The sequence below is a fragment of the Canis lupus genome, chromosome 24 (assembly GCF_011100685.1).
Source record: "Canis lupus familiaris isolate Mischka breed German Shepherd chromosome 24, alternate assembly UU_Cfam_GSD_1.0, whole genome shotgun sequence".
NCBI classification, from domain to species: domain Eukaryota; kingdom Metazoa; phylum Chordata; class Mammalia; order Carnivora; family Canidae; genus Canis; species Canis lupus.
The window spans coordinates 23,767,696-23,774,556 of record NC_049245.1 but is presented as its reverse complement, the minus strand read 5'-3'; the positions used below and the strand labels follow the sequence as shown (position 1 = coordinate 23,774,556).

Here is a 6,861-nt window from a genome sequence, read left to right as displayed (position 1 = left end):
GGGGTCAGGACTTTGAGCCCCACACTGGGTGTGGAGATTACTAAAAAATAAAATTGACAAAGGTAGGTAGGTGCTGGAGTGAATTGTTTGCATATCCTCCAGAGTTATTTAATTGACCAAGTCACACATTCCTTTTTAAAACCCTTATGGGCAAGAATGAATAAGACAGTCTCTGGCCTTAGCTTCCTCTGTGGTTAGGGAACTGGACACTGGGCTGTGCAGGGGGTAGAGGAAACACTGCAGGTAGGTTTTAGAGGTAAGAGGGGGCTTATAATTAGAAGGGACTGGAGGATGGGCAAGAAATGGGGTCCAGGTCAGAAAATGGGAACAGGTAACCCTGTTTCTGTTCTGTGCACCTGGAAAAGCCAAACCCATGCACTTGCCCAAGACTTGGCTGCTTCAACTTTATAGGAGGACACTATGATCATCTGAGCTCCGTCAGGACGTAGACTGAGGCAGGGGTGCAAGGAAAGGGATGTGTGCACCAGGTGTCCACTCATTCATATACACAGTCCCACAGGTTTAGTGACCAGACAGGCACACTACTCTTGATGGCATTAACTCTTAGGGAAAAAAAGGCTTACCAATGTCTTCCTTACCTCCTTTTTATAATAGTCTATTGACTTTCTCTTTGTAAGCTGTCTGAAACATATTTTGGAACAAGTGAATATAAAGGGAGTTAGGAAAAAAAGGAAAAATTATAGTCTTATTTTTTAAGAGAAAAATCACCTGTATCTGGATTAGGTAATAATAAATGAACTCCTTTATTAAGTATTGTCATAATAACAATGTGGTCTTTTCTGCTTCTCAGAGGAAGAGGAAGATGAGGCTCAGAGAGGTTAACTAACTTGCCTGAAGTCATACAACATAATCCAGATTAGAACTCAGTACAACACAAAGTCTATACTCTTAACCCAGTCCCCCTAAAATAGAGCAAACTACTTAACCTCTTTGAGCCTCAGTTTGTGTTCTGGTTTTATCTACTGACATAGAACAAATCAGTCCAAAATTTAGTAGCTTAAAAACGACGACAATCATGGATTATTCCCCTCATGGTGCTGGGCTTTGACTGGGATGAGCTAGGGTCTTACTTTGTTCTCAGTGACTGGGCTGGAGTTGTCTAAAAGGCTTCCTCACTCATGTCTGACAATTGACACTGGCGGTCAGCTGGAAGATGGGGTTGTCAAGACCTTTCTATGTGGTCTGGGCTTCTTCACAGCATGGTGGCTGGGTCTCAAGACACAGAAATGGAAACTGTTAGTTCTTAAGAACAGAACTGTTAGACGGGCACAACATCACCATCACTGTATTCTGCTCATCAGCCAGGGTCCAGATAAAGGGGAGAAGGTATAGATACCAGCTGTCAATGGGGCCAAGTTTTAGAACCTTCACATCTATTAAAAAAAATATACAGGGATCCCTGGGTGGCGCAGCGGTTTGGCGCTTGCCTTTGGCCCAGGGCGCGATCCTGGAGACCCGGGATCGAATCCCACATCGGGCTCCCGGTGCATGGAGCCTGCTTCTCCCTCTGCCTGTGTCTCTGCCTCTCTCTCTCTCTGTAACTATCATAAATAAATAAAAATTAAAAAAATATATATACAAAACGGGCACAACTACACAATGGAGACCTGTTGTTTGTGTCAACCCAAGCCTCCCTTCTTCCAGCAACAGAACTCCTGTTTTCCTTCCGGAGATCCTTTCCTTCTGGAAGATCCACTCATAAACCCACATTTCAACTCCTCATCCATAAAAACACATGATCGAATTATGTTACTATTTCCTAATAGTCTAAAAGTTCCAAATCTTCAAAAAGCATGCTACTAACCATTCTGAATAGCAAATTAAACAAGGCCAGAGAAGGATTAAAAACAAATTATGGCCCTATTTTGAAGCTCCTCAAGTTAAGAGGACTTTAGACTTAACCACATGACTTGCTTTTGCCAATAGAACCTGACAGACATGGCACCAGCAGGAACTTAAAGAGCACTTGCATGTTGGGGCTTACCTGGTCCTGCCTACTAGATGCTGGCAACATGCAGCCCAGCTGCCCCATTGGCTGGCCAACCACCTGACAAGTGGGTGAGGTTATCCCAAGGGCTCCTAGCCAATCTGCCAACTCACCTCAGCCACATCAAAGCCCAGATGAAATGAAGTAGAACTACCCAGCTGAGCATGGCCCCAATTGCCAAGCCACCCCTTCAGAAGCTAATAAATGTTTATTAAAGGTACTAAATTTTGGAGTGGGTTTGTTATACAAGTTAGTGACTGATAAAAGGTCCATTTACTATCCCTGACCTAGGCCAACCCCTCATACAGATTAAGTAAACAGAGACCTAGCAAGGAACAAGACTTGCCCAGGGTCACAAACCTTATCGGCAACAGTACAAGGAAGAAAGCCTTGCTTCACAATCCAATAAACCCACTGGCTGTGATATTCCTTCAAGGAGCTGCCAGGATCACAAATGAGGCTTCAGATCTTTAAAACACCTAGGGATTATCAGTCCTTTGGGCAAAATCTGACATTTTTTTGTCTTTTTGGTTTTCAGAGGTTAAACAAATACACAAAACCTGATCACAATGGAATGGGAGAGGTCTTTCCTGCCCTAGACATGGGGAGGATGGGCAGGGGTAAGCAGGGTTCTGTGGATACGAATTCCCTCTCAAGCTAGTTTAGGAGCTTTTCTGGGGTGCCAGGATGGGGATCTCAATCTGTCCAGCATATGTCCTGGTGCCAGGGTGATCAGCAGGGGCCTGGGGGGGGGGGGGCAGCTCCTCTTGCCCTGGAAGGGGTCTTCCCTGCTCTTCTGCCTAGCATACTACAGAAGCCCAGAGCCTCTCCTTTCTACCCATCACCCAAGCACCAAAAAGTGAGTGCCTCAGTCAAGCACTACTGAGTAGGGCCTTGTAGAGTCTGAAAATGTTATTACAGTGCAATGGGCACAGAGCACTGGGCTCTGGGGGCACAGGAACATGGTGCTGGCCCTCAGGATGAAGTCCACCAAGGTCCAACAATCTCTTCTTTGGACGCTGCCCAAGTTCCAGTCCAGGGCAGTGTACAAGGTAGGGACACAAAGACCTGTACACGTATGCAAGGGAGTCTGCTAGAACTGGGCTCTGGCCTTCCGGACAGCAAGCATACACTGGGAGTACAGGAACTAGAGGGCTCTTTGGGAGAGTGTGACATTCCCTGTGGACCTAGCCCTTTTTGCTGGACACCTTCTTGCTCTAGACTGAAGCCTTTTGAGTAATCTGGGCCAGGGCCCAGTCCAGTTCCAAGGGCTGTTTTTCACCCGAGGTCTGATCTCCCAGAGACTGAAGGTCTCAGCCTCTACACTCTCTCTCCCTACTGCCTAGGATCTCTGGCAGGCACATATATGGGGACTGTGATACCACTGGGCAGCTATAGCTCCGAAAGGGCAGTAACTGCTCCACGGCACAGAAGAGGCAACAGCCAAGCAGGGATGGGGGCATCTGGCACAGCGTGGGTCCAGAACTCTGGCAGTCTTAATGGCTGGCTTATCAGTCCCCTGCACAGCTTGGTAATGTATAGCCATACTCAGTCTTCAGACTGCTAGCCTGTCAATGGCAGGCAGGAAGACTGCTCAAGGAGGGAGCCATGAGACAACAAAGACTTCCCTGGATGATTCCATACCCAGAGTAACCTAGCCTGAGTGCTATCTCAAGCCCATCCTCTATCCAAAACCTGGAGCCAAAGCCCAGAGGAGGTTTGATGGAGGCTGTGTTGTAGAACTGCTTGTCCAAAAAGTGATTTTTAGTAAAGATTCCAGCAGGCCTGAGACTTTGAAGAACATGTAAAGATGGAGGGAGAACCCAAAACCCTTTGTGATGATGGGACCAAATCTCCGGTGTTGGGGAAGGCTGCCTAGAAGACAGAATGAACAACTTGTGAAGAGCAGTAGGCTGATCAGAAATATTTCTCAAGGGTACCTGGGTGACTTATCTGCCTTTGGCTCAGGTCGTGATCCTGGGGGTCCTGGGATCGAGTCCCGCATTGGGCTCCCCACAGGGTGTCTGCTTCTGTCTCTGCCTATGTCTCTGCCTCTCTCTCTGTGTCTCACGAATAAATAAAATCTTTAAAAAGACCGAGAGACTTCTCAAAGGTATCAACACTAGAACAGCAGTTTAATGATGAGTGGTAATTTCTTAGGGGGAAAAAGTAGGAGCAAGAGTACGTGCCAGACTCTGGAACAAAGCCCCACACCAGAGACCAGCCCAAGTGGCCACACCTTAATCACCCAGTTCACAGGTCCGGAGAAGGCACTCGGAACCCACGAGTTACTCAAAAAGATCTGCTATGGCAGGTGACCTCTCCTGGGAATTTTAACACAGGGGAATTGCTCAACTTGTAAGGTGAAGTTAGGAGAGAAATGGAAATTTAAAGGAATATTGCCAGAGAACAGAACAAACACCTGGATAGATGGCCTAAGACTGGCAGAGGCAGGCACAGGTACTCTGACGCCAACTTCCTACTGCTTGAGGTAACTGGAGTGGGGCTCAATTTCTTGCTGCCTAGGAGAATGAAGGACCTGCTTTGAGGGGGCCAGGAAAGAGGTGGGAAGAACAAGAGGCAGGAGAGGCCAGGGCATACAGGATCACGTGCAGGAGTTAGGGTTTTGTCCTGATAGTGAGCAGTCAGGTAAGGGTTTCACAGGGAAGAGACAGGACTCAGAAAAAGCACTGTGGTGGCCAGTGGGAAATGGGGGAGGGAGAAGCCAGAGACTGGGAGGCTAGTGAGAGGACAAAGCCCGAGTAAAAAAAAAACATAATGTCCTCAACTATGACAGGGAAGGAGAGGAAGAGGTGGACTCTAAAATCATCTCAGAGCAGGGAAAAACGAGACTGAGTGAGAAGCTGAGACATGGACCTACCACTGCCTAAGTGGGTCACAACTGCTTGACTATTCAGCCACCAGGGACATCTGACCCTCCCCAAAAACCCTACTGGCCATTTTTATCCCCATTTTAGTTGTGGAAACTAAGGCCCAGATAGACCAGTATAACTCACCATGGACAGCTGCTCCCTAGTCAGGAGTGAGGGAGGAAAAAGAATAGGGTGAGGGCAGCCCTGGTGGCGCAGCGGTTTAGCGCTGCCTGCAGCCCAGGGTGTGATCCTGGAGACCCGGGATCGAGTCCCACGTCGGGCTCCCTGCATGGAGCCTGCTTCTCCCTCTGCCTGTGTCTTTGCCTCTCTCTGTGTATCTCTCATGAATAAATAAATAAAATCTTAAAAAAAAAAAAAAAAAAAAAGGAAAGAAAAAGAATAGGGTGAAACAGACTAGACCAGACTCTGGCTGGGCAGGAGGGCCCAGGTACTTTGAGAAAACACAAACCATCCCATCTCAGAGCAAGTTGGGATCCAATCTCTTTATTGTCCGGGTACCCTCCCTGGAACCCTCCCAACTCCAAACCTATAGAAAAACTCCAAGCCTGGGAGTGTTCTGGGAGGGGAGGTAGAGTGTGGGGAAACCTCTGTGTTCTGCCCTCTGGCCTGGGCAGTGCCAACAGGGAGGGCGTGTGGGGACGGGAGGCTGATAACTCCACCTGCAGAGGATGTGGCACTGGCTGGGATGTGTGGGGGAGGAGGTGCCTGCTGCCAGCTCTCCTGGGACCTGCCGGGGGTGGTCTCCAGGGGTGGGTGCCCAGCTTTAGGCCTGGTACAGTGCACGCCCTTCTCCTGCCGGTGGCCATCGCTCCTGTCAAGCTGAGAAAGAGAGAGACAAAGGAGAGACTGAGGCTGGGAGGAAGAGCCCCTGGTACTCTTGATAATTGGGGTTGGGAAGACAAAAGGGAATGGTGTTTGCTATCTGCAGACAGAGATATACCTACACTCTGGCTCTGGCCTTCTAATTTTCTGGCCATGCAACCTTGGGTCAGTCTCTCTCTCCCTGAGTCTCCATTTCTTCACCTGAGCCCTGCACATCGTCTGTGAACTGGCTTCATGAGGTAAAACTTAGCCTCCCTGGTAAAACCAACCAGGAAGCTCCCAGAGGATAGACTGCGGATACAGAATTTCCGAAACTGTCTGGGACCATCTTGCTGGTGGAGCAGCTCATAGCATGGAAGTGTCATATGTAGAGATAGCTGTGCTGTTTTGAGGCCTTCCTCTACCCACGCCTATCTTACCCTGAGAGTTCCCCAAGGAAAGGGGCAGAGCGGGGTGGTGAACACCAGCCAGGGAGTAGGCTTTGAGTCCACATAACACTGGACTCAAATTTAGGCTCCACCAATCACCACGTTGGGACTGGTGGGATACTACCAGGGGGATGCTAAGCCCCCTGCCCCCTTTGGTGCCTTTGTTCCCACATCCATGATGCTAGCATAATCACAACTTTGCAGGGCTGGGATAGTTTCTGGCACAGAGGGCATTTCCTCTGGCTGGATCAAGTCCCAGCCCCTAAGCCCAGCACAACCATCACCCTCTGATGATGAACAGTGGGCAAGGAATTCTCTTACCATGCAGAATGGGGGCTATGGCCACAGGAGGCTCCTGGCCATCTCCCACAGACTGAGGACCACCAGAGCTCTGTGCTTTGCTAAGCGGTTCTCTTGTATGCCTCTTCCTCAATCCTGAACAGACTTAGCTACATACTATCAACTCTTCCATCACACCCCTCTTTGACTACCCGGCTCTCCAGCCCATCATCAGGTTCATGCTGATGGTCTGTATCTTCTTCCATCAGACTCACAGCTCCTCAAGGGTGGAGGAGATGGGCAACACGGCTCAGAGTGCGCCGAGGGAACCCCTGCAGGGCTGGCCCGGCTAGCCCATCCATGACTCCTGCTTTTACTACAAAGAAACGTGGGAGAATGGCCGAGGATAGAGGGGCCTTCCTTGTTGGGC

The 6,861-nt window shown here is 49.1% G+C and overlaps 1 protein-coding gene and 1 long non-coding RNA gene across 6 annotated transcripts in view; both read right to left on the bottom strand.

Annotated features, from left to right (window-relative positions):
- Positions 1–740: 740 nt before the first annotated feature.
- On the bottom strand, positions 741–5,177 carry LOC111092078. The gene is made up of 2 exons (XR_005377769.1): positions 5,026–5,177; positions 741–4,530 (listed from the first exon to the last, which is right to left on the bottom strand). It is a non-coding gene; the product is annotated as an uncharacterized LOC111092078 (long non-coding RNA).
- A 192-nt stretch (positions 5,178–5,369) lies between these two features.
- RALY (RALY heterogeneous nuclear ribonucleoprotein) overlaps positions 5,370–6,861 on the bottom strand; it is an 85,715-nt gene continuing 84,223 nt past the window's right edge. For all 5 annotated transcript variants that reach the window (XM_038572038.1, XM_038572042.1, XM_038572040.1 and 2 more), the window contains one exon: positions 5,370–5,721. The gene's annotated coding sequence lies outside the window, so the exon portion shown is untranslated. The remainder of the gene's footprint in view (positions 5,722–6,861) is intronic.